General features: G+C 35.4%; 1 protein-coding gene and 1 pseudogene across 15 annotated transcripts in view; one reads left to right on the top strand and one right to left on the bottom strand.

Annotated features, from left to right (window-relative positions):
• Window positions 1-24,676, bottom strand: part of GULP1 (GULP PTB domain containing engulfment adaptor 1) — a 203,932-nt gene that overhangs the window by 154,009 nt on the left and 25,247 nt on the right. The gene's annotated exons all lie outside the window — the stretch shown is intronic.
• Window positions 13,833-13,951, top strand: LOC120587852 (uncharacterized; annotated as a pseudogene).

Here is a 24,676-nt window from a genome sequence, read left to right as displayed (position 1 = left end):
AATTTGGTTCATACTTAGGCAACTGTTGCTTTAGATTATTTACTGATATAAGATAATGCACAATAGTCATGTAAGATGTCATCACTGGGGAAGCTGGTGATGGGTACATGGATGGGACTAATTTATTTAATTTTGCAACTTTTGTGACTCTAAAGTTATTTCAAAATAAAAAAAAAATTTCAACATTATAACTTCATTTTCACTTTTAAGTATTCTGATGTTCTCCTAGCTTGTTTCAGATATGACTGAAAAACCAATTCATGACTATGCTTTTATCTAAAACCTACTCTTTTTATCCATAAATGGTGTTTACATAGATGGATGTTTAACCTTCATTAACCTTCAGTTAATCAACAGTGTACTACAGTCAAATCAAGAGGCAAGACTGATATCATATCCAGCAACCACTAAATGGATTACATGTTTCAATGGGGGAATTAGTTGATAAAGGCCACACACAGGCTGATGCCCCAGTCAACAGTGACATGTTTGACCAGATAACTTCTTGGCATTATGGGTATGACATACTGACTATTTAAATATATATCATTGCTCAACAATGAGTTTTACATTTTTCTTAGATATATTTAAAAACAATTATATAACATTGAAATAATTATATAACATTGAAATACCTCATAATATATCAATTAAAACTTTCATTAAAGTAACTATTCTGAAGAACAAGTTTGTCGATTGCTATATAAATTCATCATAAATTTATCTTGTGCTCCTCAAACGTTTCATGATCAATCACTTCTATATTGAATTTTATTTCCTTTGATATCAAATATATCTAGAGTATTCCCAGTTGAAAATAAGTTCAAAAATTCACTTCCATAGATAATATCTACTTTAATTCTCCAATTAAACAAACAAAAACATTGTGAGAAGAACCAGTCACTAACTGGACACTGGAATTACATGTTAAAAGTGGGAATATATTGTTAGTCCACTGACCTTTTTGAGGGTATTTACATAACTATATTATGTAATACACTATTTCTGACAGTTTACTGTTTTAAGAGCCATAGGAGGAGAAGAAAGAAAACTTGTGTAATGAGCCTAATGAGGTAGTACAGCATTACAAAGGGGTTCAGATTGTCCTTGGGTCAGTCAGGCTAGGTTTGAACCGTGACTGTCACTTATCAGTCATGTACACTTGCATAAGTCATGTACATTTAGATAAGTTACCCTTCTCAATTTTATCAACCGCAAAATCTGAGTAATAACAGCTATGTTGTAAAACAAGAGCAATGATGTCTACTAAATGCTTTATAAATTATAAAGAACATGTATTCCAAAAATGTCAAACATTTTTTAATACTGTGATTTATCAAATACTCACTATGGATTTCGAAGGCTGTTGTTCCCCCAAAATTCTACAAATCTGTTTTCGTTTGTTTTTGTTTAACATTGTTAATTGTTCTCATTAAAATTTTGTGTTTACTCGAGTGCACTCAATTTGTGTCCACTCCAAAATGAGTACTTTATTAAGCATTTAGGAGCATTAATTGACTCATCAGGAAGTCCTTTTAACCTGGAGATTTTTGCAGTGCCTTTGAAAGTTTTAGGGGGCTCAAGCCAACTATCCTATTATAACACAACTGATCATTAGGTGAATTTAACCCTATTTCAGATTAAGCCATATTATCTTAAACAATAGAAGCACAATAAAACACTATGAAGACTAGGGCCAATAAAATGGGGATTATTTCTGTTTTCAGTGCCAACGTTGAAAAAGAAGTTCTGCTCTATGTGACTCACAGATAGATGAATCAAACCACGACTCTCAGAAAAATAGGCCACATTAAAACTCTGCTAAAGAACATGCTGAAAGCAGGATTGATCCCTATCCACACCATGTGCTACGGCATTAGACTGTAAATTCCAAAGAGCAAGATTAAGACCTCCTAGTTCTCTTCATATAACATCACGCAGAGTGACATATTTAATATGTTCAGACAATATTAGAGATTATTACTATTAAATGCTTGAAATAATGAGGAGAAATTCTGTTTCAAGAAGAGGGAATAGGAACCAAGACATATCAATTTTCTATAATGTCTACTCTCCTTTATTGGCTTCTTTATAAATATGTTCACATTTCTTTCATCTTCAATAAAATCTTAACTCCACTCTATCCCTTTGCATTCACATCTAACCTTCTAGAAAGAGTGGTCCACAACCAATATTTGTGTTTCCTCATTTCCCACATACTGTTGAAACCACAGCAATTCAGTTTACCTCCACCATTCTGTCCCGCTTCTTGACCTCTTGAGATAGACCACTCTCACTGTTTCCTGTGGGATCGAACAAGTTAAGTGAGGGGTAGTGAAGTTTCTCAGAGGGATTTGAGAAAATCAGTAAAGTAAAAAGGTTCTTGAGAACCTTTTTACAGTGTTCTGTTGTGACAGCATGGGCAATTGGCAGACGGTACAAATTGCTTATGAGAGTGGTGTATTGCTAATGATTTAGGAAAATCAACTTGCATAACTGAATTGAGAGGAAGAGGTACATTTGCTTCACAGCTAGCAGTAAAATCAGGTCAGGAAAACAATAAAGGAGACATATTTTCAAAACCATACTTAGTAAGCAAAAAATATATTTTTGGCTGAGCCTAAAATACATGATCTGAGGTTTTTAATGTGGCAGATATGTCTAAGCATTGCTTAGAGTTTTGGCATAAAGTTTGTTATTCATGAAAATAAGATCCTAATTGTTTTTATAATAACAAAGTTATACTTTAACCTTATTTTGCAAGATATATCGATAAAGACCCTATTTAGCCAAGCTTCGTGTGTGTGTGTGTGTGTGTGTGTGTGTGTGTGTGTGTGTGTGTTAGCCGTAATAATATCATGGAATAAGTATAGCTTTAAACTTTCCAAGAATATCACATCTACATTTCATCTTTGACTTACCATGCTCAAGTGAGATGAGATTGGCCACCCAGAAAAGACCAGTCAAGCACAGCTCTACAACCAGATGACCCAATGTTCATTGAATATTCTCTCATAACCTGAAATCAATGAGAATTTCTCTCCCCTTCTCTTTCAGTCCATGATATAAATGGAATGAATAATTTCTCAACCCAACAAGACACACAGGCACTCATCACCTTATCATGAATCCTTTTGCTATCTTGCCCTTCAAAGTTGACTCAAATCTAATTTTCTCTAAATCCTTTCCCCTTTAATTTTGTGAGACTTTTGTAGCACTTTTAAAGCTCATTTAAAAGAGCAGAGGTTCTAAAAACAGAGTTCCACTTAACTCATTCGCCACTGACCAGATTTACTGTGACTCTCGGTTAAAATGTAAACCATATCAACTGGTGTCCACAGCTAAGTGAAAACCCATAGCTACTAGACTTTACTAGACTTTGTCCCACATATCTTTGCACAGTTCTGTTCCCATCATGCTTACTGTATCTATCTCACACACACAGTAATCAAAATTGCTGTCTGTGAAGCATCCATTCCTCATTCTTCTTTCCTAATCAGACCACAACTTAGTCAGTATTCACTCCCCACTGTCACAGCCATAAAAGATTGGAACTAATTATTAAAACAGAAGGAATCTGCATTAAGGTCACTTATAAGTATCCCTCAGTCCTTCCTGCCATTTGAAGATGTAATCATCAGGAGGATTTGCAATGGGTATTTTTTAATGGAACAAAGTCTGTAGAATGCCCATCAACAGACTTATACTCAAAGGAAAGGCCTTAACTTGCATGAAAAGTTTGACAAACAAATACATGTGTATAAACTTTAAGTTAAAATAAAATAGTTTAAGTAGATATGCATTTTTTTTGTAATTATACTACCTTAATCACCTTTTATTGTTACCTTATTAACAATACTCCCAATACCATCAAATAAGAGAACTTCTACTCCAACCCTGTACTTAGCATCTCCTCCCTGGTATGCCACTAAACTTTCCAAAAACAAATCTAGTATTTCTAAGTTTGTATCAAAAATAATACTGATGGGGTGGCTCCATAGTGTAGTGGTTAGCATAGTGTAGTGGTTACACACAGAGGGTCCTGGGTTCGTGCCCCAGGTGGAGCCCTGGACCATACCCTAAGTGCACCATGCCCTGGGGGCACCAGGCCCCGGGTGCATGCTGCGAGCTGTGGGAGGAGACGCCCCACCTTCAGAGATTCAGTTCTTAAGGGGAAATGGCAACATCCATAGGTCAGGGGTGGAAGGCGAGGAGAGAATTAAAGAGGGGGGGAAAAAATAATAGCAATACTGATAAAATACTGATTGCCTTAAACATGGATAGAACATCTTATCATTTTGGTTCCCTCCTTTCTTATCTTTAAAAGTATATTCAAATTTTGATGTCCACATTTCTTCATGAATCACTCTTCCCAAGGCTCTTAGCAATTTACATGCTGTGGTCATCTCTCCATTCATTTTTATTCTCTAGAATTTTTTTTTCCTGTTCCATTGTGCAGAGCGGAAGATCCTATAAACTGCTGAGAATAGAATTCAGATTTCTTGATGCCCAGTTTGGTTTTTCTTAGTCGCACCCAATTTTGGCCAATCATCAAATACATATTCTTTGCCATGTCAGTATTTTGAATTCATTATTGCTTCACTAAATCTAATACTAACCTTCTATGTCATGATGGTGTTTTGGAATGAGAATCAGAATGGGAATCAATGAAATATATAATATCTTTTTACCATTTAGAGTCTCTTAAAAATAATTTCAAATATCAAAGTTTTAAGTAATAAGAAACTACATGTGCATAGCAATAGTATATCCTGGAAATGACTGAAAGATGATGATTAGCATATATTTTTACTAATGAAGCAGCAAAAAGAAAATAAAATTTAAGTATAAAATCTTTCAGGAATATCTCTGGCAATGATATCATGTATATAAAATAACATTCTTGTAGAAAATACACTTAAAGCTAAGTAATCTATTAATTGAGACAGTCTAAAACTAAAGTTCATATTGTACTTGTGTATTTCACTTCTTTGTTTAATACAAATTTTCAAAATAGGAAGTAGGTCAAACAGCGGCTCCCCCAAAATAAGATATGTCCAAGTCCTACTCCAGTACCGATGAGTTTGGCCTTATTTGGGAAGAAGATCTTTACAGCTGTAAATAATTTAAGTTAAAATGTTCAGATGAAATCATCCTGGATTTAGTGTGGGCCTTAAAGCCAATGACTGGTGTCCTTATAAAAGAAAAGGGTGATTTGAGACACAGAGAGAAAGTCACATGGTAGACAGGGGCAGGGATTGGAATTATGCAGCTACAAACCAAGTAAAACCGAGGATTACCAGAAACAACCAGAAGCAACCAGAAGCTATGAGAGAATCATGGAACTAATTTTCCCACAGAGCTTCCAGAAGTAATCAGCCCTGCCAACATACTGGTTTTGGATTTCTGGCCTCCAGAACTGTGAGAAAATAAATTTCTGTTGTTTTAAGCCACCAAGTTTGTGCTATTTGTTACGGCATTCCTAGGAACGTAACACAATATGTGATTAGTCATGTGCATTTATAATTTTTCATTTATATCCTTTCCATTTCCAAAAATTGACTTTTTGGACTATTATAATAAAAATCTCATGTGTGTCTGCTCACACAGCTAAATAAAGAAACATAAAGAGATAGAAACACAAAAATGTTCAGACCATAGGTCTAAGAGTTAGACCTATCATTTTTTGTTATATGAACTTGGGCAAAGTATTTAACCTCTCTGAACCACAATGACCTACCTTATCCATATAATGAAAGTTAATAATACTCCTTCATTATGTAGTTGTGAAACAGAAATGTGATAATTTGTTATAAATTTTGCACATTTCTAAGCATATAGTAAACTATGAATAAACATTATGTTATTAACTGGAATTAAATATTCGTAATGAGTTAATTATCTCTAAATTGATGCTTTAGAGCAGATGAAAATTCTCATGAGACTCCTTGAGAGGCTAGCCTGGTCTCTTTTCTCCAGTGATAGTTTCTCTAATTTTAAAGAACTTCATCCACAAAACCAATATTAACTTAAGTAAGATACTATTAAGAATGCTCCCAGTTAAGAAAGTTATCATCTACCATTAACTAAGATCGCCATTGACTTCACTAACACAAAAATAAAGGGCTAGTTGTTCTAAGTTGTGCATAATTTTATTCAACCATTTCCCAAGTGACCACCTTCTAAAGGCAACACATGCCCTCTCTTAGCCTCCACGACCCTACATTACCCTGATACAAAAAAATTATGCAAATCTTTACCCAGTTCTTTTTAGGTTAATCAATGTTGAGTGACACACAAAATTCTTTTATAATTAATACTCAACATGTGAATAGTATTTTAGAGTAGAGTCTGTACTGGAATACTAGAACATTCATTTCTGGATAAAATCCTAATCATACAAATGAAGTATTTATTCCTTTATTTATGAAATCTTTTTACAAATAAGGACACTGAAGCTCAGAGAAATCTATCAAATTGCTTTAGTCACAGGGTTACACTAATCTAATATACAGCATTTTCTTTTTAACTTTGTGTTATTAAAAAAAAGACATAAACAGAATATATATACATATCTATATTACCATCATGTACCCATCACCTAGCTGTTTATTTAGAAGATTTACTTTCAATTTCTCAAAATTGAAAACACATATCTCCAGCTGAAATGCATAATTAAAAAATGTACATCATGTATTAAGAGAAAGGGGGAATAGGGACAACCAGAAAAGATATTCCAGAATGAGAATTTTCTAACAAAGGCATTTTGTCTCTAAATCCATAAAGACAAAAAGAAAATCTCTAAGGCATAACACTCAAGTGGCCGTAAATGTGTCACCAAAAACTTACTGACAAAGCAAGAACTAAACAGAATGTCTGAAAATTCACTGGCAAGGGCAAAGCCTAAATATGCATAAGCCTAACGATTATCTCTCACATAAAGACGCTGAATCAAATATCTGCTTTTCAATTGCTATTTAGAGTAAGCTGTTCTTAAAAGTGTATACTGGTATTATGGAAGACAAGACCTTTACAAAATGGAGTGCACCTCATTTTTCTCCTATTTGTAACAATGAGCAATTTCCACTACGGTAAACAAGTATTTATAGGAATCAATCATCATTTTTACCTACATAGAGGTTGGAAGAGGATTTTCTTTGCTAGTAGTTATCATGAAGGGCACTGCACCCAATTGATATGTCAATGAAAAAGAAAACAAATTCAGCTATAAATATAAGAATAAATACTAAGAAATAAAATTGCCAGGAGTTAGTGAAGGTTCAGAACTTCAATATAGAGTGGAGAGATAGCCAGAGAGGCAGAAAATGGAAAGCCATTTTAGAGAACTAGCTACATTTTTAACAACCCTTTGGAGACCAGCCCTGGCACAAGTACAGGACAGATGGGGATACTGATAATTATAAACATATTTTCACCTTACTTTTGTACAGCTATTAAGAACCACTTAAATTTTAGATGTTCTTTCCCAGATGCAGCACAGTAGACCTCATAAAAGGCTGCTTACATATTTTATTGATATTATGACTACTAAACAGATATCAAAAATGCCTCTAAAATGCATATATGCTTAGGATTGTGGCTCTTAGTGACAAAGGGGTTGTCCAGGACAAAGTACCCCTTATCAGTGATGCATCTGGGAGACTGGACCTAAAGTCTAGTGGGAAGGTCTAGTCTAGCATCTTCGTATTAGACCTTGCACTTTAAGGGAGGCCAATAAGAGGTTTCCAGAAGAATATAATTGAATAATTCATCTCCTTCCCATGAGCCCAAACAATAAAGTGGGCTTCTAAGACAGAAACAAGTTTACCAAAACTAATTTTGTAAGTAAAAATATGAGAAATAGGGTTTTAAAATGAGCAGTGTTCACATCTCCAGGTCATTTTTGGTCCCTAATTAATCTAAGAATTTAAAGTTAGAGTGAATCTCATAGATCTAATGCTTCTCAGACATAGGTAGCAAATCTTCCTGACTCTTACTTTGAAGTTCAGGGCATTGACACAGGTTTCTTAACTGCAAAGAGAAATACTTTCCAGTTATATAAGAAATTTAGAGACAAATATTAGAAACACAGAAACTCCATGATGGCCAGAGAACCAAGCTATGCAGTCAGAAACAGTACTGAAATAACAGCATAGAAATGCCCACTGTGCTCAGCACTGCTACCATCACCAGGGACTCTCACCAAGGTCCACTTTGCGAGCCAGGACCTGGGCATCAGATGCTGTGTGAGAAACTCTGCTATAAGTACTCATAGATAAAATGTATCAGCCGTCATCACTGCCAGAATAGATTCCATGCTGCCTGTTTCTTTTCAGTAAATTCCAATTTGATGTCTTACCTGTGTGCATCTGACTAACAGAGCCTGGGTCATATGTGTGTATCCCTGATGCAAAAGAAGCTCGGGAAACAAGTTTCTGGCCTCTATTCTAAGACATTACTGATCAGAAAGGATATTCTTAAACACATGAAAAGAGGCAAAGATGATGGAAAGAAGTATCAAAGGTACCTAAGATGTGAGAACATCACTGTGGATTCCACTGGAGTGTCCGCACACTGGCAATTGAGAAAACAGCCTCTACCATTGCTGTAAGTCCATTATGTGAACCTGCCAGCCTCTCTTCTCTTCTTCTACTGTGCTCTTCCCACCAGCCACACTGGTCTTTACTGGCCATCCAAGGTGCAGAGCTTTTGCAGCTTTAGAATTTCTGCCTTTGAGCATCCCTCTGCCTAGAACTCTACACCCCCATATGTATTATTCATGGCTGACTCCATGCTTTGCTTTCAGGCCTCAACTTAAATGTTACTTCCTGGGGGAACACGTCTCAGACCACCCCATCCATGGATGTCCTTACCCTGCTCTAGCCACATTCTTCCTTTTTCACCCTGTTGTCTTTGCTTCATGGCACTGCGCACTATTTAATCTTGTTTTATCTGTTTATTTTCAGCCTCAATTGCCATTATGTAAGCTCCATGGGAGTTTGGATCTTGTCTGTTCTTTATGCTGCTGTATCTTCAGCACCTAACCTTTCAAATATCTGTTGTGTAATGAATGAACTCCTGATACAGTTTAATAGGTGTATTTTATAAATGTGGAGACTGAGGAAAAGAAATTCAGTGATCTGTATATGATCACACAGAAAATTAGTGATCAAAGGCCAAGTCCTTCATTCCCAACTACACAATTTCCACAAAGAGAAAGGTGTGAGCAGTTTCAGCAGCTTCTTAAAGAAAAGGAGGCAACAGGGAAGAGCAGAAAGAACACTGATTAGGAAAAAAGTATGAGTTCTGTAATCATACATTTCTGAATTAAAATCCATGCCTTCAAATCTAATATTAGCCTTAAAGGTTTTTTTCAGAGAATTAAATGTGACCATATATGATTATTCTACATATACATTATATAGAATCTGACATGTACAGGCACTTAACAATTGGAAGCTATAAAAACTATTGTTAATTTATAAGTAGTGATCCACCTTTGAGTTCACATTTTCTTAATAATATGCTAAAAGAGACACATCCTTAACATAATCTGTAACAGAGTCTTCATGTACAAAATGAGAATGTTCATTCTTTCATGAGACTAAAATTTACTGGGAATCTACTATACGCCAGGCATGTGTTATGCACAGGTTGAAGTCTCTAAATTTCTTCCTAGCTACTAATGCTAAGAAGTGCATTTCAACAATCTCTTATTGCCATCTCTAAAGATTACCTTATGACTGTAAACTAAGGGCAAAAATAGGTTATTATTTTCACTTCTTCCATTTATTTCAAAGCATTTATTGAGTCAAACACTTTGCAAAACACCGGAGACTCAGATGACACTGAAACAGAACCCCTGCCTTTAAGTTACTGTTTCATGAGAAAAAGACAAAAAGAAAAGTTAACAATGTGACATATACTGGATGCTATAGGAATCCAGAAGAATGGTATCCAACCTACACCATAAATTAGAAAGGGCTTTTTCGAAGAGGTGATTCTGAGCAGAATCCTAGCTAAAGGACGAGGAGGAATTAATTAACCAGGACTAGAAGCAGGGGTCAGACCAGCTCAACAGAGAAAACAGTACCTGCAAAGGCCTGGTGCAGACATTAAAGTTATGGGAGAGCAGGGTCACAACAGTCCTAAGAAGACAGAATTCCATAAAAGGGCCTATCTGCAACCCCTTCACAGTGCTAATGCTACAAATTATTAATTTCTCTTAATTTCTTTGCTTTTCCCCCCAAAAGAGAAATTCTTCCATTAATTATTATAGTACCTCTCTAGTCTGGCACTAATCCTCAGTTTTGTTAAGATTTATCATATTTTTAAAATATACACGTCTATTAAACATTGTATCCTCATCAGGGCTCAGTTTCATCTTTTTGTTTTTGTTTTTTCAGTTCCTTTTATATTAGCAACTTTTCTTAAAGAATTCTTTGCATCTTTCTTTGTGCCTGGAATGCCTTCAAGGCACCTTCCTTTGGCAATGTTCTCCAAGCAGCATTTTTCATTTCCTCCTATAAAGTGACAGCACTTTCTACATTACTTTCATTATAGCTTTTAGCAAATTACCTTTTAATAAGTTTCTCTCTCACAAGACTGAGCTTCTGGAGGGAAGGTTTTGATCTTTGTATCCCAAACATTATCTTTTTTCTTTTTTCCTAACATTTTCAATTTTAGAAGAGCTTCAGATTTACAGAAAAGTTGCAAAAGCAGTACAAAAAGTTCTCTTAGAGTTCTTTTTTAAAATTCAAATTCTGATACAGTAGGTCTGGGGAAAGTCCCCATATTCTGGATTTCTAACAAGCTTCTATTTCATGCAAATGTGGCTGGTCCAGGGACAAATTAGGACAAAGGTTCTCAACTCTGGCTGCAACTAAGAATCACCTGAAAGGTTTTTGTTTATTTTAAAATGCCAATGCTCGGGCCAACCCCCAGAGATTCTAATCTAATTCATCTACCATAAATCCAGGAATTAGTATTTCAAAAAAAGGTTTTCGAGTGATTCTCCCATGCAGCCACGGTGAAAACCACTTGTTCTTCTACGTTGTTAGACTCATATCCTAGCAGGCTCTCCATTTCCTTCTCTGTTAAATAGAAATAATTACAAGTATCTGACAAGGTGTTATTGGGACTAAATGAAACAGTACAAGTCAGCACCAAATTTACTGCTTATTAAATTCTAGGTGCTTGAAAATGTCAATTACAAATTCTGACAGGTAAAACATGTAAACCCACATTCTCATCAATACACCTCTGAGAATATTCTTCCAAAACTGTCTTCTAAGAGTTAGACCGCTCCCAGATCTCTAGCTTCAGAAGAACATTTAAAGGGACTGGAGTTCACAGTGTTAAGGTGGCATCACTAGTTTTCGCTAGTTTTGGGCTCCACAGCTGATCGTGGGAGTATAGGGAGTCCCTGCCTGTGTGGGACAGAAACAGCTTCCTATGAGGTCGGTCAGCAGGGTGTCTAGTTGGGTCTAAGCTGCTTAGTCCAGAATACTGAGTGATCACATCCAAACTGCATCTGGTCTTAAGGAGAGATCTCTGAGAATCATCTGGTTTTAAACTGCATAGGCTTGAGGACAAAGCTCCTAACAAAATGCAAAGAGTGTTAGTATGGTCATTAAAATTTGAGCAAGAGGACATAGTAGTTGTAAAACTACTTATCTTCTACTCTGGCTTTTTCGGACACACAGACCCTTCTCCAAATCTAAGGAATACAAAAGTTAAAGAGTTACCTTTTCTTTATGTTCTTCAATCAATAGTTTTTATCTGACTAAACTAAGGTTAGTAGATGCTTGAGATGATTAGAAAAGAGTTTACAGATAAGAGTTTACAGGTTAAGAAATGCCATAAATAATTACTATCCCCTTTGAGTTAGGGGGAAAAAAAAAAACTACAAAGAGAATTAATCCTGGCTTAACCTAAATCAATTACTAATTATTTAGTAACAGATAAGCATAGCTGTTCAAAATATCATCACCAGTTTGAATGGCTGAAATACTACTGACAATTGAGACCTAAATTACATGATGTTTTCCATAGCTGTTAGTTCTGTTATCTTATTTCACATTCTTTGAATAATATACTTTAAGAACTAATGAGTGGGCATTTATACAAACACATATACATATAGAAGAATACTCATCAAGTTGTAGTAAATTTTAAATTTTACTTTCATTTCTATATCTTAATTTTTTTCAGAAAAGCATGTTACTTTTAAAAATGTACAATAAATTTACTTTAAAGATATAGGGCATATGTCAGCAATTTCTATTTCTTAGTCTAAGTACAAGAAAATTACTTTTGCAAATCAACAGACTAGACAGATTACATTAATCGCTACCACTAACACATGGAAAAATCACTTAAGCTCATTTAGTCTTGGAGTCTTACCCTTCATGTAAATTTATCAACATTAAGTTTTAAGTAGCAGAATGGACCACAGAGCTCATATGCATATTCTGCCCGTTTGATAAATATGCATGGATTCTAGCCATTCAAGTACAACAACTAACTAGACATTGCCATTTAAATTATCTGCCATCACTGAAGAGCCAACATTTCATGAAACTTGTCCTTGTTCTGTCATATCCCTCTCATGCATTCTTGGAGTAACTTTTTGATTTTTTAAAAATGTATTAATTACACCTCTTTCAGAGTTACCTCTATATTCACATAGTATAAATGAAAAGTTATGAAATCATACATAATGAAAACTTCATAGGCCACAAGCTTCTGAGGCCTGGAAATGCTAAAATTAAATATAGAGATGGGCACATGGGAAACAATGTCCAGATGGTGAATTCAAATACTTTATTTTCTTCTAACATGCCATGTACTTTTTGCTCATTCTATACCATGGGAGAGTGGTAATATTCCAAATTGAAAATAAATGGCATCCTCCATTCTTCTCACCTGCTAAAATGGTGCTGGAATCCAATCCACTGAGAAACTGTCTACAAAAAAACTAGAAGTCATGACATCCTCCTCCCTCTTAGTTATCCCCATGCCCAGTCAGGATATCCTGTTAATTCCAACCCCTTAACAACTCTTGCCTGTAGCTATTTTCTTAGTACCAGAATAGTTTTCTAACTGGTCTCACCGCCTCCAGCCACCCCCTCCAATCTATCTGCCACACTGCTGCCGTGATATATAGCTGATAAGTTACTCACCTAAATTCCTAAATTCTTTAGAATAGCATATAAGATGTTCCAAAATTGGACTCCTGCTTACCTATCCAAATTACCTCTTACAATTCTCTCATGGGCATCCGGCCTTCTAGCTGTATCACATTGCCTGCAGGTCCCTATTTATAACACCCTAGGTCACATTTCTATGGCTTTGCATATGCTTCTCAAGGAAAAATCTCCACCACCACCACTCCACACCTGCTTAGATAGCACTGCTCCTCACTTTCAAGACACTTCATTCAACAACTCAAAACCACCTCAGAGTTTCCCAAAGAGAGACAGCTCCTCTGTTCTTTATGCCATCTTTGCTTCCTCTGATATAGAAGGAATTTGGTATACACAATTTTTTTTTTTATAGTCTTAGTTAGTGGCACAGATCCTAGAACATAAATGTTTGCTGAAAGAAAAAATGGATGACTGATGAAATGGCCTTGGACTAAATAATGAGATGACTATTTAGAGAAGATCATCCTCCTTTTAGAGAAGATCGGAGAATCAATATATTTTACCAAAGGACCTTTCCCCTAGGGTGCCCTGAAAGGACTCAGGAGCAATAAGAATGTTGCCAGACTAGAGAGGTCTCTTTTCATCCTTGTAAGTCTCCATCTTCTATAAAAATCACTTTTACTAGTCTACGGCCATGCTACCCTGAGCGTGCCCGAGCTTGTTTGATCTCAGAAGCTAAGCAGGGTCGGGCCTCGTTAGTACTTGGATGGGAGACTACCTAGGAATATCAGGTGCTGTAGGCATTAAAAAAAAAATCACTTTTACTATAGTAGTGGGGGTGATAAATTACTCATTAAAATTTACTATTTTTAATGATAAAAGCAATATATAATCATTGTAGAAATATCAGAATATAGAGATAAGTAAAAGCATAAGTTGTCCATTTCCCAATAAGCTGAAATAATTGACCATTTATAACATTTTGGGGACATCCTCCTAAACTGATTTTTTTATACATAGTCTATTGGATACAAAAATGGAATCATATTATATGAACTATTTTATAATTAAATTTTCCATTTAACAATATTCTATGTTTAGTTAGAATAACTATCTACAGTTGTAATCACATGAAATGTTTATTAAAAATGTAGTTTGCTGGACTTCATCTCTTCATCTGTTGAAACAATCTTTGGACAGAGGGTCATGGAATATTTATCTTAACCTTCTAAGTGATTCTTATGTACAGTAAGAGCTACTTTGAGAGCCACTAACTACGGACAGTGTTTTTAAATCACTGGTATAATGACAGAAAAGTGAAGGTTTCAAAGGTATTTAGTTTGGCAGCACATAAGAAAGCATAAGAGCTGTTACAACATGGAATGGGTTGCCATCCAAGCTGATGAGCCCCTGGCACTCTGCAAATAGATTTTGAATAACTAGTCTTAAGCATGGTGGTCATTCTGTATCTGGAAAAAGGCTGAAAGAGATAATTTCTAAGGTCTACCTCAACTGTAAGGTCCTGAGTGTCTATAATCCAAAAATGCTAAGGCTAAGTTATATTTCAGAGGCAAAAGAGAACAGTTAACCTGGGAAAACAATTATGGAACTGGCTGGGAATGTTTCTTGGGAGGCAGCAGTTTGGAGGTAAGGCAGCTCTCAAGGCTGACAAAAACTTTGCAGACGATTAATTGAAAATACTTTTTTTTTCCTAAAAAAAGATGAGCAATTAACTGTTTTCTTAAGACTTTGACACTGGTGACGACATCAAAAATGTCTTCCTTGGTAGCACTAATGCAGAGCAAGGAAAAGCTGAAGGCTCTAGCTGACATAGTGAGAATCCAGACATCCTTGGCATACGCGGCTCACTGTGACCATTCTGGCCCAGGGGGATCTGTAGAACTGTGGTAATACCAGTAATCTAATTTAACTTTTTCATTTCCAAACAGAGAATCTACAGATTAAGTCTAGGGAAGTTAATAAGCCTAGAGTGTGCTATGTTGTAAATTCTCATGTGGCTAGTTGGTGACAAAATAACTACCCTAGAAATCCACGGTTCTGACTCCTTAGTTAAGTGTTTTGAGTAATAAAGATTCTTTACACTGTAAGTTGACTTTTATCAAAAATCTTAAAAAGAAGGCCCAAGTGTTTGAAATTTTTGCATGTAAAGATGCCATACTGCAAACAAATGGCTTAAAATAATTGCATTTTAAAAGTAGATTGACATTTCAAGGATAGCTGCAATAATGCTCCTTATGTTCACTTCTCAGAGTTATAATTTAATTCCCTTTTTGGCAGGAAAATCAGTGATCGCTGTCACCTTCAGACACTTAAATAAAAATGTCTTTCAAAAAGACATAATACTTTCAAACAGTCCTTGTGTTATACACACTTCATATGTCTACCAATGAGTTTACATACACGTCAGTTTTTTAATGGATATGCACATTTATGGGTGCTTATGATGTATATATGTTAGTTATAGAAAATATATTCTTTATTTTTTATAAAATATTATATCTAATCTTAATAATGCTGTTTTTAAAGGTTGACTAGACTGATCCAACCACCATATATTTACAGTGAAAATTATATTTACAAATATCTAACTAAAGAGTTTAAGAATTAACAGCCTAAGTTTATTTTAATGTCTCAATTTTAAGTATAATCTATAATGTTGAGACTCCTAAATTTGTATCTCTAACCTTGGAACTCCATACTCAATACATTTACTTCAAGACATCTCAAACTTAACAAATCTAAAATCAAATTTCCAATCCTCCTTCCTAAACTCTTCCTCTAACAGTCATGTTCATATCAGAAATGACAGATCCATCCATTCAATAGCTAAATTTGTCATGATTCTGGACTCCTCTCTTAACGTCCTACATCCATTAGCAAATCTTGTCCAAAATACATCCAGAATCCCACCATTTTTTATTATCTTTGATGCTGCAATCACCATCATCTTTTCAGTCCTAACTGACCTCTTGCTTCCATCTCTTAATTTCAGCCACCCAGTCCACCTTGCTGTCCACCCAACATTACAAGGAAAAAGCTATTGTTTTTCTATGTAGAAGGTTCCTTCTCTACACATCTTCAAGGCTTTTCCCTCACCTCCTTCACATATCACTGATAATATCAAAGCATCATGGAAGTATTCTTAGACTAGCATTTTATCAGTCAGAATCCTAGAAGGAAATGGGTTCCACAGTAAAATTAAGGTAATTTGTAGAGAATTTAATAAAGAACAATGGTGTGGAAAGGGCATAGGAAAATCAAATGAGATAATGTAGAATCTCAGGGATAATGATGGTAGGGCTATTGCCACCTCCAGCCCTGAAGGAACAAAAAAGTGGGAAGACACTGGAAATCAGAAGAAAAGTCCAATAAAGAAGGCTACCTTGAGGAAAAAAAAAACTAAGTAATGATTAGAAGAATGTAGCAGTCAACCTGAGGCCATCTGTAAGAAAAAAGCTAAGAGAATAAATAACCTAAACTTACACTTCTCCCTTGCTCAGCTCTCTTCCCAGAGGGCTTATTAATATGGTCTATATTAATTTTCCGCCAAGGACAGACAGCAGAATGGAGAAGGATGGAAAATGGACCCAAAAGAGATAATCTGAAGATACTCAACACACTACCCCATTTCTCCCTAGCACTCAAATAATATTTGTGAAATGAATCAATATGAAGCAAAGGTGATTGCTCATTGAACAAGGCTTTGAAATGTGCTATGTAAACTATATTTCCTTAAGAAAAACTCCTTTTACTCTGGCTCAGAAGTACTCAGGAAGGGCTGAGGTCATCCAAAGGTGAGACTAGGTAGGCTTACATGAGCTTGATACAGTGAATAAGTCATGAGGCATCTTTCAGCCTCATATTCTGCCTTTATAGAACCTAAGATTGGTTATCACTTTTGTTGAGATAGGGGATTATAAAGAAAAGAAGCTAGGATTATAGGTGGGCATTACATTAAGGGTCCCCTCTACCCTGATGCCTTGCAGGTGATTTATGATGAGTTGATTTATGGTGTTTGATGTATACCATAGGTGTTTCTGATAAAAGAAACAATGGAAACAAAAGTCAAACATGTTATATATTCCAAAGGGTAAGGGAGTATAAAATGTTTAAATATCCATCCTATATACTTATATCCACCACAAATAAACCAAGCAAGCCTCTCATGACACACTTCATCCCCCTGGCATAGGATTATTTAAAAAAAGCTCTTCGAAGAACAAACATTTGTAGAACCTGTGATTCCTTGGTTTTCGAAATTATTTGTGACATTTTTGTGTTCAGCAACAAGAAAAGTGTTACCTCTTTTGTTGGAGTTTTCCAGACTCCTCAGAGTTGGTGCAATTAGAGGAAATGCTAAAACAAGGGGGCAGAAGAGCAAACATCTGTTTCATTCGTGAAAACTAAGGAATTAGTATTGATGGGAAATTTATTAAAAAGTAATATATTTGTTGATTCTAATAACACCTCCCAGGCCACTCCTGATGACAAGGCAAAAAAGAAAAAGTGATCAGGGTAGCATGTCATTAGAAGAAACAGACTGGAAAATACTAACAAATATCCTTAGAAAAGGGCTTTCACACTCACTCCTGGTTTCATTAAGAGAAGAATTTCATACACTGAGGTTCCCTATGTGTCTTGATTTTTCCTAAAAGGAAAGATGGTGATAAACAAGGTTGAGAGAAGACAGAGAGAGACAGAAATAGAGTTGTTATAGTTTTTCAAATTTACTCTAATCCTAACCGTAGAAACATAACCTTATATATTCTAGTATCACTCTTATAATCTATTTTCATCCTATTACATACTTTTTTCCTTTGAAAGTCAGTTATGTTATTATAATTGATCTCCAATTTAAGAAGTTGTAAAAATAATCTCTGAAAGAGCTCTGGATTCTTGGGGAAAATGTCTTTGCTATTGGGACCCCATTCTATATGCTTTCAATTTAGGAGAAGATTCAAGTATGATAAACTTCGAAGCTTCGATGATGGGGCCCAGGGGAGCCCTTTAAGAAAATACATTTCAAAATACCAAACAATAATTTGACAGTTATCACAAAAATTACAAAATCTAGAAAAATTGCATATATTTTCAAATAATTACTCGACATATTTCTGTATACTATTTTTTTTTTGGTGTTTTGTTTTGCATGGCTCATATACTTTGGTTGCCTATTCATATTTCAAAGATTTATAATATTTTCTATGGAGAACACAGAGGTAATTCAATCTTTCCTCCATCAGAGTCAAAGTTTTGTTGTTTTTTCTTTACCCACACGTTTTTTGTGCCAGGTGCTGTGGACACATGCATATCACAGAATAACCTCCAGCCATGTACTCTGACTCATCACGCTAGGTACACAGGTTCAGTGAGCAGTGGAAAAATTCCTGGAAGACACTCCTTTACCAGGACAGTAGAGATAACTTAATTATACACTGAATTAACTTTAAACCACATATGACTATATGAAATTGTCAATGTTCAATCATCTTCGAACTCCAAAAGTGACAATTTCATATGGCTCATACTGATATACCCCACTAAGCCCAAAATAAATGTATCTCCAACTCAGCCTCCATTAGCCAGATTCCAAAATTGACCATGGCCACTCTCACACACCTCACACTAGGTGAAATGTAACAGAGGAGGAGAGCAGGAGTACAAAAAAGACCACAGTCTCACCTGATAATGCATAAAACACCTTAACTGCAAATTTTACATGCGATTATGTGAATAAGGCCCAGGGCCTTGGATAGAGGCTGGGAAAATCAGTAGCCCTGAAGCCTAAGTACCACTAACTTCATAATAAATCCCCTCTGTAGTCCCACTCCTATCATATAAAGTTTTGTCATCTGAGAAGTCCCAGGGAAACCTACAAGGCACATCAGAAAGCAAACACACTTCTCTTTTCTCCCAAAGAAACAGTTCCCACATGTCACACGGAAATGATTTCCCAGTTCACAGGCACAAGCAGAGCAGGCCTTGTCCATTTATTACCAGATTCAAATAACCCTGTCCAAAATGATGAAAATGTCTGTGAAACAAAGAGTCCTCTGTTGATACAGGAGTCTCATCTCTGTATCATTATTCCCCTAAGGCATTCATCAATTGCATGTTCTGTATGCCAAGCATTTTGCCCTCATGTGAGCACTTGTAAAACACAGTGCCCTCTGATAAAAATGATTTCAATGCAAAATGTAAACTTGTAGGATATCTGGAATCCAACACCAGGCTATTTGCTAACTGGCCCTATGGTGAAATAGCTCTCTGGCCATATGCCTTTTAAATTCGACAAAACATGCTACACAGAGAAGACAACAGAGTTTCGCTAGAGCCCTCAACTCATTTCTTTTTTCTGGTTTTACATATAAATCTCTCTACCACAGACAGATGTCTTGTATAGACAGACTGTTTATCTGCCAGATTCTGCTGAGTCAGCAGCACAGTCCAGGAAAACTCTGCTGAGTCTACATAACAGCCGCCATCGGTTGCATAGCTTCTAGGAACAGTGTCATCAGCATGAAACAGTGTCAGCTCTGCTTTAGAAGTTAATATCAATGAAGACTGTTTTAGAAGACTGCTTTAGAAGTTAATATCAATGAATAAAATTTATTCCAGGTCTTAATACCTTGCTTCATTGAAAAAATTGGGAACACAGCATCATAAGGGTAATAAATAAAACTATATCATATGTTCACTCCATTTCAAAAGATATCAAATATAGTCACCATAAACTGTAAATTCAGATTGGGCAGAACCTCAGCTATGCCACTATCTGAGACACTGGCATTGATCAGAATAATAACAACAACCAATAAAAATAGTAATAAAGCTTTCATTTATTGAAAGCCTACTATGTGCCAGGCTCTGTGTGAGCTGCTTCAGACATATAGTGTCTTAATTCTTACACTAACACAATAAGGGAGGTATTATTATCTAAAAAGCAAACTATTTCAATCCTCTAAATTTCATTTTTCTCATCTGTAAAACGAAGATAATTTTACTTGCTTTGTAAATTTTGGTAAAAATTAAAGATAATAGAGGTAAAGTACTGAGCATTCAATAGCAGATGTATAAAATAAGAAAATATCCTTTATTAAAAATATCAAACTCCTAAAGTTTACATAGATTTTATATATACTAAAATACTAGCTGTGGATCCAACATGTGTAACTTAAAATATAAGAAACTTCAACCATCCCAGCAGGTGACCGAGGAAACTGCCTTGCTGATTCCACAGATTTACAGAATAAGCTAACAAAAACAAAACCGAGCAGTCATGTGGGTTATATCATTATTTAAATCAGTCAGCATGTATTAAAAGCCTACTGCAGTATGGTAGGAAGCTGCAAAGAAAGTAATAACACGGTCCTTCTGGAACTGTATTTTAAGTATACAGAAGATATACAGGTATTACACTATTCTGTTATTTGGATCAATGCATACAAAATAATGATTAAATGAGTGACAAAACAAAGCATGAGTGTAAACACTCAGAAATCAACACTCTATGAAGAGTAAGAGCTAAGAAAAATTTGTGCCTAGTGTATAATTTTCTGATTAAAATCTACCTTTAACATACAAGTAATGACTATGTGTTAAGTGACAAAGTTAGCTAATGGTTCTACCCCAAACAGTCAACACTACCCGTATGGGGAGCTAACGCCATCCTCTCCATGTATCACTCTTCCCTTTATACCTGGCCCTGCAACTATGAGTCAAAACACCTCAAAGGTGGAAAGGAAAAAGAGCACATACTGGCTCCAAAGGGCTAGAAATTTTTACAGTGGTCCTATAAGTTGAGCACAAAAAAATTGTAGCTGGAATTAAAATTACTAATAATGGAAAAGCAAATTCACCAGAATTCTTTGATTATCACCACCTAAATCAAACTAAAATGTCAAACTTAAATAATGAACATAAATATTCAAAAACATGAGATAAGAAAGCTTACCAAAATAAAATACACAAACAAACCAAAAAACACCCTTGCCCTCAAATGGTTTAGGAAAAAATGTATATGTATACATTATATATAATATATTGACATATTACATACATACATACATAAACACACAGAGATTGAGAGAGAGTGAATGATAATTAAATGACATAAGACATTAATGATAGGTTAATGTAGGTAAAGGGTATCCCTTCAACTATTCTTGCAAATTTATTCTAGGTTTGAAATCACTTCTAAATAAGGAATTATAAGAAGCAAGCTAGTGAAAAATATTTAACTATAAAATAAAATGAAAGTAAAATTTTAACATATTTATTTCTTCCTCTTAAAATCTAAGAAAGATTACTCTGATAATATTACTATCATTATCTAAAGGTGTATTCAAAGAATTTTAAAAGTTATGGTCAATGATGAAAACTGGTTGAGTACAGAAAACTAAGAGGTTTTTCCTTAAATAATTCTATGTATAAATATGAATCTCTGACAGAAAGAACAAAGAAAACCAAACTTAATTCTATTTGACCCAGCATAGCAGAAGATTGAACAAGGCATGTTATTACAACAAGGTATGATATTAAGCCATACTTAAATATTTCATTTTCCTTTTAATATCTGAATTGTATTCAGAGCTGCCAGCATCAAAAGTAATCAGGAATTATATTGTATACTCTAAGGAGTATGCCAACTACAATCATGACCTGGTGTATTTCTGGCAAATCTGGATGCCCCAGATTCTCCCAAATTAGAGAATATCAACACGATTCGGTATAATCTACTTTGAGGATATACAAACAGATGTCACTGCACAATTTTTGGACTATATATATTAATAAATTTCAGTATATGACAGCTTCATTTAGCACCAAAACATCTGTGGTTGATTCCAATAGATTAGAAAGGAGATGGTGCTCCTAAAGAAAATCCGTTTTTGAATTGGTTAAATAATTAAGCTGAGGTAAAAACTTAAAGATTTCTAAGTTGCTAGATTCAATGTCTTAGATGTTCTAGTTAAAATAAACAGGCATCTCGGAGTACCACCCAGGATCACATCTGAGGACAACACACCCAAAGGGCACACAGGGCAGGCATCAGAGCTCTGTTAAAGGGAATCCTGCTCTGTAGGGTCAGCCCCTGCACAACAGCTCCTCCACTGGTCATGTCCAATCATCACAACAATTCAGTCTGAGAGTCAATTCCTCCTACTGACATGTCAATAGCAACCAAGGCTCAACTGTAACAGGAGGGCACACACAATCCACACAAGGGACATACCTGGAACACCCAGCTCGGATGACCAGGGAAGACTGTCACTGGGTCCCACAGCACACCTACTATGTGAGACCACTTTACTAAGACAGGAAGCAGCCCTACCTAATACATAGAAACAAACACAGGGAGGCAGCCATCATGGGAAGACAAAGGAACATACCCCACATGGAAAAAACAGAACAAAGCTCCAGACAAAGAACTAAACAAAATAGAGACAAGCAATCTACCGGATGCAGAGTTTAAAACACTGGTTGTAAGGGTGCTCAATGAACTTAGGGAGAGAGTAGGTGAATTCAGTGAGAACTTTAACAAAGAGATAGAAAACATAAAGATGGAAAGAGAAAACATAAAAATGAACCAGTCAGAAATGAAGAATAAAATAACTGAAATGAAGACTAACTTAGAAGGAATCAACAGTAAATTAGATGAAGCAGAGGCTCAAATCGGTGATTTAGAAGATAAGGTAGCAGAAACACTCAATCAGAAAAACAACATGAAAAAAGAATCCCTCAAAATGAGGATAGTTTAAGGGGCCCCAGGGACAGCATCAAGTGTACCAACATTCACATCATAGGGATACCAGAAGGAGAGAGACAGCAAGAAATTGAAATCCTATTTGAGGAAATAATGATGGAAAACTTCCCTACCCTGGTAAAGGAAAGAGATATTCAAGCCCAGGAAGTAAAGAGAGTCCCAAACAAAACGAATCCAAAGAGGCTCACACCAAGACACATCATAATTAAAATGCCAAAGTTTAAAGACAAAGAGAGGATCTTAAAAGCAGCAAGAGAAAAGCAGTTAGTTACTGACAAGGGTGTTTCCATACCATAAGACTGTCAGCTGACTTCTCAACAGAAACTTTGCAGGCCAGAAAAAACAGGCAAAAAATATTCGAAGTGATGAAAAGCAAGCTCTATAGATACAGAGCATCTTGATGGTTGTCAGATTGTGGAGTACGGGGATAGGTGAATGGGGGAGGGGATTAAGAGGTACAAATTGATAGTTACAAAACAATCATGGGGATGTAGAGTATAGCATGGGGAATATAGTAGTAGTATTATAATAACTATGTGTGGTGTCATACAGGTACCGGATTTATCAGGGTCATCACTTTATAAGTTGTATATATCTCTAATTATTGTGTTGTATACCTGAAACTAATATAATATTGCATGTCAACTGTAATTGACATAAAAGTTAATAGAAAATAAATAAACAGGCGTCTGAAGGAGAAAATATCTTCATGTATCATTTCAAAGGAAGCTCTTGTGAATAATATTATTTTTGAAGAGAGAACATAGAAAAGTTTGTTGGCATTTTATATGTTAACTAAGCAATTTCTGTTACAGGTTGTTTCAGAATGTTCCCTGGGAAAAGATCAGGGACATCAGAGACTCTTCGACAAATTTATTAGTGCTGACATTCAGTCATTTACTCATTTAGTCCTAAGTAAATACAAAAAAAGTGTTCAGAGTAATCATAGACACCTCTGTGCATGAGTAGCATAAGCGTCCAGACTTCTTTAGAAATTAGAATGTCTTATAATTAAATTTCTTTTCTTATTTTTGTCATTAGCCCTTTGAAGTAAGTTTAAGACAAATATACCCAGTACTAAAGTTTGTTATGCTATGTTATATTGCAATAAGAAGGTTCCATTGAAGATACAAGCAAGTATAAAAGCAAGTTATTATATTCAGGAGCCTAACCATATAACTTAATTATTAGATTATCAAATTAATAAATCATTTGATATTCAATCTGCAAATATCATAGGTTTTTTCCTGTCTGGTAACTTGTTGCACAGAAAGAAGGTAAATCATAAGAGTGAGAGATTGGGATGCTCTATTATCTCCGGATTCCTTGCTATAGCAATTTCCCCCTTAAAAATTGAAAACTGACATTAGGAATCATAAGTAATCACAGATGGTTCTAGATGTTAGTGGGACTGAGGACATTTATTTGGGTACATACAGACTTGAAAAAAATAGGAAAGCAATGACTGATAAAAGGCACTTTCTCTTTCAACTTGTGTATGCACACGTGCGTGCACACATGCATAAACATAAACACAGAAGCGATCTTCAGATATCTCCTCAATGGTGCATTTTCATCCAATTCTCACACACAAACTCCTTAACTGTGCACTTTACTGGAGAAGGAAATTATTGCTCTGTGGGTGGCAAAAGCATTAAGATTCTTCATGATATTGTTTGAATATTAGAATAACATTCTTTCATAAATAAGTGGTTATTCAACCTTCAAACACTCATTTATT

This window comes from Pteropus medius, unplaced genomic scaffold (genome assembly GCF_902729225.1).
Source record: "Pteropus medius unplaced genomic scaffold, Ma_sr-lr_union100, whole genome shotgun sequence".
NCBI lineage: Eukaryota > Metazoa > Chordata > Mammalia > Chiroptera > Pteropodidae > Pteropus > Pteropus medius.
This window is presented reverse-complemented; position numbering and strand designations above follow the sequence as displayed.